This window comes from Elaeis guineensis, chromosome 9, assembly GCF_000442705.2.
Source record: "Elaeis guineensis isolate ETL-2024a chromosome 9, EG11, whole genome shotgun sequence".
Lineage (NCBI taxonomy): Eukaryota > Viridiplantae > Streptophyta > Magnoliopsida > Arecales > Arecaceae > Elaeis > Elaeis guineensis.
In genome coordinates, this window is record NC_026001.2 from 21,862,961 (window position 1) to 21,875,321 (window position 12,361).

At 35.7% G+C, this 12,361-nt stretch overlaps 1 pseudogene; it reads right to left on the reverse strand.

The window, feature by feature from the left end:
• Window positions 1-6,922: 6,922 nt before the first annotated feature.
• Window positions 6,923-8,887, reverse strand: LOC140851474 (uncharacterized; annotated as a pseudogene).
• Between the last annotated feature and the right edge of the window lie 3,474 nt (window positions 8,888-12,361).

The window sequence follows — 12,361 nt, forward strand, 5'->3', positions numbered from 1 at the left end:
ATGGACTAAAACAGGCATCTAAGAGTTGGAACATGCATTTTGATAAGGTGATCAAAATGTATGACTTCGTTAGGAACAGAGAAGAGCCTTGCATCTACAAATGGGCTAATAATTCTGTAGTCATCTTTTTTGTACTGTATGTAGATGACATACTGTTAATAGAAAATCACATCCTCACTTTGCAAAGTATAAAGCTGTGGCTCTCCTCACAGTTCTTCATGAAGGATTTGAGAGAAGCATCCTACATCCTAAGGATGAAGATCTATAGAGATAGATCTAAAAGATTACTTGGATTGTTTCAATCCACGTATATCGATACCATGTTGAAATGGTTCAACATAGAGAATTTCAAAAAAAGCTATCTACCGATAGGCCATGAAATTACTCTCTCCAAGAAGGATTGTCCGACAATCTCTTAGGAGAGAGAGCGTATGAGTAGGATCCCATATGCTTCGATAGTGGGGTCTATCATACATGTCATGATATGTACGACATCGGATATGGCATATTCACCAGGGATAGTGAATAGATATCAGTCTGATCTGATTGAAAATCATTGAAAGATTGTGAAGATATCCTTAAGTATTTAAAAAATACTAAGGATCAATGGCTTATCTATAGGGACACTAATTTGAAACTTATGAGATATACTGATTTCAATTTTTAGTCAAACCATGATGATAGTAGAAGTTTGTCAGGCTATATATTTATCTTGAATGGAGGAGCAATTTGCTGGACAATTTTAAGCAACATACTGTGGCCGATTCTGTATGCAAAGCAGAATACATTATTGCATCCGATGCTGCAAAGAAGGCGGTGTGGTTGTGAAAGTTAATCATTAAGCTTGGAGTTATACCCTCTGTTGATGGTCTAGTTCTACTGTATTGTGACAGCACTGGTGCCATAGCTCAAGCAAAAGAATCAAAGTTATAATAGCATACCAAGATATTCTACGTCGCTATCACCTTATACGAGAGATCATAGATCGAGGTGACGTCGAGCTTCAGAAGATCGATGGAAAGGAGAACATAGCCGACCCCTTCACTAAAGCTCTCGAGATCAAGGAGTTCGATGATCATAAGTGGAAGATGAGTATAAGATACTACTCCGATTGGCTTTAGTTCAAATGAAAGTTGTTAGAAAATATATTCTAAAGTCAATCACTTGGATGATTGTGCTCATTTTGTAATATGTATATGAATTATTAATTAATAAATAAAAGTTATTTTAGCATCTTTCATCATAAAGTTACATCTTTCTTACTAGAACTCTTACATTGTGATGAAATCCTTAGAACTATAAAGTAATCGATAAAAGAAGATTTATCGTATAGTTCTTAAATATATTCGCAATAAAATAATACGTCATTAAAGGATGATGATGTTTATAGAGTGAAGGTTGTTGTGTGCTATATAAGTTAGTTATCCTCTTAATCAAGAAGTGTAGAGACACTGGTATGACACATAGATGAGATGTAGGAGTATATCATCACTGAACAAGTGACTCACCTGCTGAGCGCTCTGCTGTAAAGAGCAGCTCGTGAAGCATATGGGCATAAGTGTCCCTCAGACCTGAGATCACCATAGTAACTTGTAAGCAACTCACCGTACTTTGATGTTGGACTATCTGCATTTCTAATGCAGTGACGGAAGGCTATTGGGTACAGTCAAGTACTTACGAAGTCTATGTATAGATCAAGATGAAATTGATCCCTCCAATTTATAGGAGCTGATGCATCACTGTATTTTAATTTAGTAAAATATTGATCAGAATAATCTATGTGATGGATTTGAAAAGTTGGAATACCATGTGGATGATCTTCCAGGGTTGACAGTTTAACCCTAGATCATCCTAGAGCATTCAGGGTCAAAGAGATGAATTATGCGGTAACCATATACTTAGGTTCTTGAATATTGTCTTGTGATTATTCGACCTATCTGGACATCGAAAACTATTGCTAGATGGTAACTTTGATTAGTACAAAAAATAGTTCTTATACTATCAACTTAGTATTCGAACCTATAGAGTCACGCACAAAGTCAAGTGACATAGAAAAAAATTGACCTAAACCTACATATTCAATTTGAAAGTATATGACTTGATTGAATAAATAGATTAACTTGATTGAGGATTAAGTTATGGGTTATACGGGATTAAACAGTTGACTATGTCTAACTAGCACTAGACATGAGGTTCAGATTAATTTTGGAGATGAACAAGATTTGATCTTTGATCCAAAGACTCTATGTGAGATTAAATTTAAATACTAATTAATTTTAGATTAGATCTGATTTAATTAGACTTAATTGGATTCATAAATTTAAGTTAGACTTAGTTCTAAATCCTAAACAGTTTGGGATTGACAGCCTATTCGAAATTGATTCGAATCAGGTTCGAATTGGATTCGAATTGACCCATATTTGGATTAGATCTTTAGAGTCCACTTCTACTGAGACTCTCTCTCCTCATGGCCGACCAAGAGATAGTGGGGTGCTAGTTGTTGCCGCCCACACTTGGGTGTAGGCGTGGGTGTATGAGGGTGCCTAGTTAGGCGTCAATCCTTTCTCCTTAGGACTCTTTCTTTGATAAATTATTGAATTAATTTAAAGCTTGTTTGAATTAGAAATTCTAATCTTATGGGTCATGAAAAATTATCTATAAATAGGGAGGACCTCTAACTATCATGGCATAATAATTAGATTGCATGCCAAGGTGAGAAAGGGAGAGAGAAGAGGCGTGAGGAAGAGTGGGCGTCCCCTTAGTGTGTTCCCCCTTTGGCATCCCATCTTCTCCTTGGCGTGAAGGACTCTTGGGCATCCCCTCTTGCTAATGTGAGGCATCACACCAGAGGCTCTCTCCCATCCCTTGTTGTCTTAAGAAGGTGCTTCAATCCAAAGCTTCATCCTGCTTCCTACAAAGTTTGGCATGCACACGAAGTAGAGGATTTGTGGATTCTGACCTACGTGAAGCTTCGGATTCAGAATCTTTGAGGTTTGTTTTCTATTCCACTGTGTATCAAGTAAAGATCCAATCTTTATTAAGTTATTATAAAAAATTTTTAGATGCACCCTGACTATCCGTCTCATTCTCTCAAAGAAATAATTTTTTTTCTTTCAAAAGTATCTTGTAGGCTATTGACCTACCCCTGAGTGATTGGCATAAATGCCCTCGTGGACTTCTCAGAGAGCATAGTCCACCTCAGATGAGCGTAAATAGAGGAGTAGGGGTAGTGAGGAGAACCTCTTATATAATTTTTATCATGGAGGATATAGCAAGGTGCCTGATGCTTTAGTTTTCTGACTTCATCTCAATCAGTAGGGAGCATCCCATCCCTTAGATATCATATGATAGGGTCCATTCAACTCAGTTCTGAGCTTACTTGCATTATTGGGATTTCTTCTTCAGTGATCGACTTCTCCAAAACATCGAAGTAAGAACTCTTCTTGAGGTTAGTAACTTCCAATGTGGCAAGCTTCAGCAACAGGCCAATCCTATTGTTTTCGAACCTCAGGATCTGCTGGATGTCAAGTATTGTGAAGGCCTAGGAGAGATCCTTGACCCTTTGTAGATATCTAATCATACTGGGCTCGTATGCCTCATACTCACCTCATACTTGATCGACAATGAGTTGCAAGTCACTATAGGATTTAAAATGTTTTGCCCCTAGATCCTTGGTGATTTTGAGCCTAGTGACAAGGGTCTCAAATTCAGCTTCATTGTTTGAAGTCTCAAATCTGAATTGAAGGGCATACTCCACAATGACTTCCTCCAAATTGGTGAGGATTAACACAGCTCCAAATCTTACAATATTAGAAGATCCATCCACATGCAAGATCCAAAATTTCTCGAGTGTTTCTTCTTTTAGCTTAGCTTCGAGTGGGCCGTGCTTTGAATTAGTGCATTCTAAGATAAAGTCAGCAAGCACCTATGCCTTGATGGTTGATCGAGGTTCATATCTCATGTCAAACTCTTCGAGTTCAATCGCCCATTTAGCAAGTCGGTCTAAGGTTTCTAGTCAGCAAAGGACTTCTCTAATTGGTTGGTCAGTCGGCACATAATGCATATTGTTTAACACCAAAGATAAAAGTTATGATCCGATTTAACTATTGGATAGAATAGTTGGAGTCAGGTGTCAAATCCACAGGGATCAAAGGCTAAGTTGCATTCAATAAAAATAAAGTTTCAGAATAAAGGGTTGAGAATTTGTTTTAGATTTTTATAAAATAAATATCTTGGAGAATATAAATGACTATGGAAATAATTAACTAGGAAATAAAATTAAAGAAAGTCATATGAGAATGAAAGTCTCAAGGTTTCAAATCCATCTTTAATCACAATCTTGGTATTTTCTAATGATGCAATCATGATAATCAATTAAAATATTTTATGATCAAATTCTGAGCATAATTTATCTCACTTGAGTACGGATCGTATCTTCCAATCACAATCCATCTCCATAGAGTCATAAACTATTCAAAACTTGAACTATAAAATCTTAAAAGGAAAATAAAGAGATCTATGAGCAAATCCTAAAGATAGCTTATTTTGCTTGAGCACAGATCGTATCTTTCGATCACAATCTGTCCCTACATATACATAGGCCATTCAAGAACTAACTTCACATAGCATAGAGTGTAAGAACTTAAAAACAATCTCATGAATAAAAAATAGAATTAAAGCTTAATGTAAAATAGAGAGTCTTATAAGTTTTTAAATCACCAATTGTATCAAAGACAAATACATAAACATGTTCAAAACAAAATATAACATTGTAAATTAAAAACTTCATCTACTCCTCTGAAGACTAAGCCTCTAACCGTGCATGATATTGATTCCGCTCTTCATTGCTCCCTTCATCCTCCTTCTGGTTGAAATGTTGAAGTAGAGGCTATGAACAGGTAGAAGAAGGATTAGAGATTAGAAAAAGAGAGGGATGAGAGGATAGGGTGGCAGATTTTTGGGATGGAAAGAGAGATTGGATGGTTGTTGGATGATGATTCCTAGGTTGAGGCATTGAGACTTATTTATAGGTGCTAGGAGGCATGAAGTTTAATTGATTAGGCAATATGAGATTAAGGACTAACAATGGGGCAGCTAGGATTTTTTTAAGTGGATATGTGAGGGCCATAAATAATGGAGGGTTGATATTTGATATGGAGATAAAGGGGCAGTGAAGAGGAGAGAAAGGGAGGCACTAAGATGTGACAGGAAGAGGGCGTGCGGGATTGTGCAGAAGAAAGAAAAAAGAAGCGCTAGTAGTTGGGGTGTGAACGGAATAGGGATGTGCGCTAAAATAAAAAGGAGAAAGGCGTGAATGGTTTCATGAAGTGGCACCTTAAACCTTGGCCCTTGGATCTTTGTGTGGCACCTTGAATCTCTAGGGCTTTCTAAAGAGGCTTCATAAATCTCAGCCACTGAGTAGAGCATTGCTTCTAAATCTTTAGATTATTTTTTTATTAATTTACTTAGCCCTTTAAGTGGTTGCTCTTAGCCCCTTGGTACTTGAGTTTTGCTTTGGATCTAGATCAATTTGAGTTTTGATTAGCACAATCTCTCAATTTTCTATAAAAAAGAATAAGAAGTATCAAATTCTATATAATGTAGATCAATTATTAAAGGATTTAATGCTTCTATATCTTAATTAATGTACTTATCATACTCTCCAACTTAAACTTTACTCATCCTAGAGTAAAAAAAAAAAGAAATATTTCATATTCACATAACGAATTACAAGGCCTATGAAAATGGTTTGGAGGTGCTACCCACTACTATCAATATTATATACATGCTTGCTTTGACTTAAAGAAGGTTATTTTAGATATTCTGTAAGCAAAGGGTATCCCGTCAGAGAGTTAGTGAAATATGTCATTAGAATATTAATATCATTCAGTAAAGTGGTTAAGTAAAGAATGCAATATTTTTCAAAGATATTTTTTTTACCAACTCTCCATTTTTATCTTTAAATCATCTAACTTTGAGATGTACTGAGGTATTTTTTTATGCAAATTTATTTTTTTATTTTATTTTATTTTATTTTATTTTATTATTTTTTATATAGTCAGTGCAATGTCTTAATCCCTTAAGCTTTCTGTCTAATCCTTGTAGCGAGGTTTCAACCAATGCCTCCCAAACCAGTTGACTTTAAGATATTAGATGTAGAACATCCCTCAAACTTACTGGCTCAAATCAAACAGGCTTCCAATTAAGACTGACTGTATAGCAGACTTCTTCATATTTTTCACTATTTGACGTGAACACTCAATGCTTGCTTAAGCAAAGAGCCCCATTACTAGGTGAAAAATGCTTAGAGCTTTTTTTAATAAAAAAATAAAACTTGCATTTGTCAATATATTACACCCATACATACCCAAGAAGTAGATTCTTCTTTGATGTTAATAGGGAGGGTTAGAGTTATCCAAAAATTGATTTAGTTTTAACTTAACCCTTTTATTAGATTCTATTAATATGGAACCCCTCAATATTTCAAAAACTATCTAGACAGTATATTTGTTACTTGTCAAAATGTATAATTAACCTCAAGTCTGAAGCATGACAAGTGTAAGAACACGAAGGAAGAGGATGGCTCCTAATAATCTTATTATCATATTAAACTCAAAATAAATTGAATTAAAACATAATAGGGTATGTGGAAATGAAGGCATTTGAAGATAGTCTTTTCATTCAACTTGCCCCCCATCTTAGCTGACATTGTCCCTAATGGAGTAGAATCCCTAAAAAAAATACCTAAACAAAATATAAAGACATGAATTAAAAAGCAAGAGCTGGATTACCTCCCAGAAGTGCTAAGTTTAAAATCTTCAGTCAGACTAAACTTTGATAAGGGTCAACCAGTATAAATAGGCTCAGATAGAACTATGACCTTTTCCATGACTTCAATGGATAATTCTAAGAATGATTTTAGTCATTGTCCATTAACTTTAAAAATGGCACCATTACTTGGATTCTCAATCTCCACAGCCCCATGCAAAAAACTTCATTTACTATAAAGGGCTCAGTCCATCTAGACTGAAGTTTTTCAAGAAATAAGTGTAACATAGAATTATACAAGAGAAATTTTTATCCAGGTATAAATGATTTTCTAAGAATTGCTTGGTCGTGAAATACCTTAGCTCGCTCCTCGTATATTTTGGCATTCTCATAAGCTTCATTCTTGAGTTCTTCTAATTCATCTATTTGTAGTTTTCTGTGACTTCCAACTATATTCATATCTATATTCAACTTCTTAATTGCCCACATAGCCCTATGTTCAAGTTCTACTAGCAAGTGACATACTTTTTCAAGCACAAACCTATAAAGAGACATTCTTAAGATGGTCTTGAAAGCAATGCGATATGCCTAAAGTGCATCCACAAGCTTTAATGACCAATCTTTCTTATTGGCACTGACATCTTCTCCATGATTTATTTGATTTGTATGTTACATACTCCTGCTTGCCCACTAATTTGAGGGTGATAGGGTGTGGCCAGTTTGTGGGTGATATTATATTTTTTTTTATCAGAGATGCAAAGGATCGATTGCAAAAATATGTTCTCCAATCACTTGTGATGGATCTAGGAATACCAAAATGGGAGAGGATATTTTCTTTAAGAAATTTAACAACTTTGCTGTCATTTGATTTACAAGGTACAACCTCTATCCACTTGGCCATATAATTGACAGCTACTAAAATATATTTACTTTCAAAAGAATTTGAAAATGATTTCATAAAATCAATTCCCTATACATCAAAAATTTCAACAACCAAAATCAAATTTAAAGGCATCATGTCTCTCTCGATAATTCAACTTACTTGTTGACATCTAACATAACTTTTATAGTACTCATGTACATCCCTAAACAAATTGAACTAATAGAATCTACATTGGAGGACTTTCACAGTAATCTTTTTGGACCCAAAGTAACCACCACAAGCTTGATCATAACAAAAGGATAAGATGCTTCTAACCTTATGATCTGAGATGCACCTTCTAATGATCTAATCAGGATATTGTTTGAATAGACATGGATCATCCCAAACGAAATATTTTACTTGGACAAAAAATTTGTATTTATCCTGAGTGATCCAATGAGAGAGAATCTTATTAGTGGCTAAGTAGTTGATAATATCAACATACCACGACTCTATGGATACAGACATGAGTTATTCATCAGGAAAGGAAATATTAACTGGTGGTTCACTAGAGGGCGTGACTGTTAATCGAGACAAGTAATCAGCTACTATATTTTAGGTTCCTTTCTTGTCTCTGATTTCTAGATCAAATTTTTGAAAAAGTAAAATTGATTGGATCAAGCATGCCTGGGCATCATTTTTAGTCAGAAGATGTCTGATGGCTATATGGTTAGTATACACAATGATATGGGATCCAATCAAATAGGATCTAAACTTTTCTAAGACAAAGATTATTACCAAGAATTCCTTCTCGATAGTCGAATAATTAAGCTGCACATTATTTAGGATCTTACTAGTGTAATAGATGACTCAGGGCAGCTTATCAATCTTTTGACCTAGAACAGCTCTAATGGCATGATCAGATGCATCGCACATGAGCTCGAAAGGCTGAGTGCAATCAGGTGGTTGAATGATGGGAGATGAAGTCAGTGCCTTTTTGAGGTACTCAAAAGACTCGAGGCACTCATAAATGAAGTCAAATTTGATATTTTTCACTAGTAAGTTAGTCAATGAGCGAGCCACTTTGCTAAAATCTTTGATGAACCTTCTATAGAAACTAGCATGTCCTAGAAATGAATTGATTTTCTTAATAAATTTGGATGGTAGAAGATTTGCAATTAGATTTACTTTGGCTTTGTCCACTTCAATTCTCTTCTTTGAAACAACATGGTCAAGAACTATGCCTTCTTTGACCATAAATTGGTATTTTTTTTTAATTGAGAATTCAGTGTTTTTTCTTGCACCTTTCTAGAACTAGTCTCAAGTGATGTAGGCATTCGGAGAAGATAAAGCCAAAAACTAAAAAAAAAATCATCCATGAAGATTTTTAAAAACTGCTCGATCATATCAGAAAAAATGATAATCATGCATCTTTGAAAAGTAGATGGTGCATTACACAACCCAAAGGCACATGTCTATAGGCAAAGATCTCAATGGATAGGTAAACATAGTCTTTTCTTGATCTTTTGGAGCTATGGGGGTCTGGTTATATCCAGAGTATCCATCAAGAAAATAGTAGAACTCATGTCCTGCTAATCTTTCCAACATTTGATCAATAGAGGGCAAAGGAAAGTGATCCTTTCTTGTGGCTGTATTTAATTTTCTGTAATCAATACAAACTCTCCATCTAGTTTGGACCCTAGTTGGAATAAGCGCACTTACTATATTTTGGATCATAGTCACCCATGACTTTTTGGGTACTACTTGCACCAAGCTCATCCACGAACTATCTAAAATGGGGTAGATGATTCCATTATCAAGCAACTTAAGGATCTCTTTCTTGACCACCTCCTTCATGGCTAGGTTAAACCTCCTTTGGGGTTCTCTAATAGGCTTTGATACTTTCCCAAAATAAATTCTATATTGGACAATCGAAGGGCTAATCCCCTTAATGTCTGCCATGGTCCAACCTATAGCCTTTTGATTTTTTTTAAGGACAGCTAATAGTTCTTCCTCTTGGATTGGATGTAGGTTTGATGCAATAATTACTGGCAGGATTTCTGATGGACCTAGATATGTATATTTAAGATGATTAGAAAGTGATTTAAGGTCCAACTTAGGTGCTTCCTCAATTGATGGCTTAGATAATGGTTTAACCATTATCATGAGTGGTTCGACTAGTGGTTCCCATCTTGGTTGAGTCCTCTGGTCACTAGTTGTGCAAACTTCATAGACATTTTCAGATTCTTGATCTAACCAGAGATTGAAGTCAAAATCTTCATCACTGATATCAATGGGCTCATAAATATTATCTTGGATCAGGTTCACATTCATGGATTGGTCCATTTCATTGTCTAGATTGAAAATATTAAGGTCAATAGATATGTTTCCAAAAGAGAGCTTCATGAGTCCATTACAGCAATTGATTTGGGCATTGGAGGTAGCTAAAAATAGTTTACCTTAGATGATCGGGATGTGACCCTTAGGGTTTGACACAGATTCAGTCTCTAAGATCAAAAATCTCATAAGATAAATAAAATTACTGATCTTAATTAATACATCTTCCATGACTCTTTTTGGGATCCTAATAGATTGATCTATCAATTGCAAAGTAATCCCAGTCAGCTTTAGTTCTCCTAACCCTAATGCTCATATAAGAAATATGGCAATATATTCACACTAGCCCCTAAGTCCAACAAGCTTTATCGATGGTGGTTTCTCTGATGACACATAAAATTGTAGGAGATCCTAGATCTTTGTATTTAATCAATCTGTGGCTCGAAAGATATGAGCTCACACTAGCCGCCAAGAAGGCTTTCTTGGGCACATTGGTGGTCTTCTTTTTTATGCATAAATTTTTGAGAAATTTGGCATAGGTTGGGACTTGTTGGATCATATCTAGTAGAGAAATGTTCACTTTAACTTATTTAAAAATCTCTAAGTTTTGATCTAAATGGACTGAATATCTGTTGGACCTAAGTCTATTTAGAAAAAGAGCTACAGAATTGGTGGTTGATGTAACCACTCGTTTGAACCTTAGTGTGGGCTCTGCAAGTGGCTTGGGTGGATCGTCAACCTCTGACAATTTGGACTCCTAGGACTTGGTCTAATTGGTCAATTATTCAAAAGGTGGTTCAGATGGTGGATCTTCTTGATTCTCAGGTATACCCACATTATTATTCACCTATCTCCCAGACCTTAATGTATGAATTGCAATCATCTAGTTAACCTGATTTTTGGGTTGGGATCTTTGACCATTCTGAGCTCTTGGGTTGACTCGATAATCTATCCTTTTCTCTTTTACTGATAGTAGCGGCCAACTAACTCAATTGCATTTCTAAACAGGCTATTGCTTGGGTGTTCGCTATTAGTAACTGGCCCATGGTTTGCATGAAACAATTGAGGGTAGTTGTGGTATCTAAAGCTGACTTTACCAAGACCTCTAACCCTTTTTCCAATGTGCTAAACCTCTTCTCATAACTAAAGCCTGGTGGGTTATTCAATACTTGATTGGGTCTTAGGTAGGGCTGATTGAGGGCAGATCCACTTGAGTTTGGACCTTGTGACCATGAAAAATTGGGATGATTCCTCCATCCTGAGTTATAAGTTGGTACACAGGGATCATTTATAGGTCTTTGATAGGCCGCATTGACTTGTGCCATTCCATTCTCGATTGAACCCATCAAGGAAAGACATTCTTCCATAGTATGATCTGGTGCATTGCACATGGGTGCTGATACTTAGTTTACTTGGGTGTGTCCTTGAAGTTCTAAGGCCTCAATCCTATGGGCTAAGATTGCAATTTTGGCTTCTACAGCTAGGAATGTTTGGACTTGGTGCACTTTACCTCTCGAGGGTGTAGATTTTTCAGGTTTTCTAGTTATTTCTTATTGCAAATTCTTCTCAGCTAGATCCTCTAAAAATTGCCAAGCTTCATTAAACTCCTTATGCATGAATTGATCCTGACACATTAATTCTAATATCATTCTAGAATTTAGGTCTAACCCTTCATAGACAATCTTACACAACCTCCAAATTTCTATCACTTAATATGGATATTGACTCAAAAGATTCTTAAACTGATCAAAGTACTCCTAAAAAGAGTCTTCCCCTAGTTGGTAGAATTGGTTAATCTCATTTCTGAACTTGGTAGTTATATGGTGTGGGAAGAATTTCTTTAAGTATATTTTGACAAAGCCATCCCATGTTGCTATTGATTGGTTGAACAGACAGTATAACCTTTTCTTGGCACTATCCTTGAGGGTAAAGTTTATGAGCCTAAGTTTAACAGTATCTTCTGTGAGCTGTCGAAGTTTCATAGAGGCACACACTTTTTCAAATTTTCTCATAAGAATATATGCATCCTCGATTTCAGTGAATTTGGGAAGCATATTGATGATTTGGGGTTTGATTTCAAAGTTGGTAGTGGTTTGCGGTAGTCAAATATATGATAGTTGGACAGAACCAATCAAATAACATAGGTCTTCAAGGACTTGTGATTGATCGATTTTGCTCATGGTGACTCTAGAGATTGCTGGACTTGGTGTAGGATTCAAATTACTTCTAATTAGTCATCCAAACGTTCTCTTCGAAGAAGAAAATTGAAAATTTTTAGCTATTTTTATAATTTTTAATCTAAAACTAAACTCTGCAAACAAATTTTCAACAAAATAGAATCCTAACTAGCATTTAGCCTAGACCTAGATAGCTCCTAATTATTCCAAGTCCACC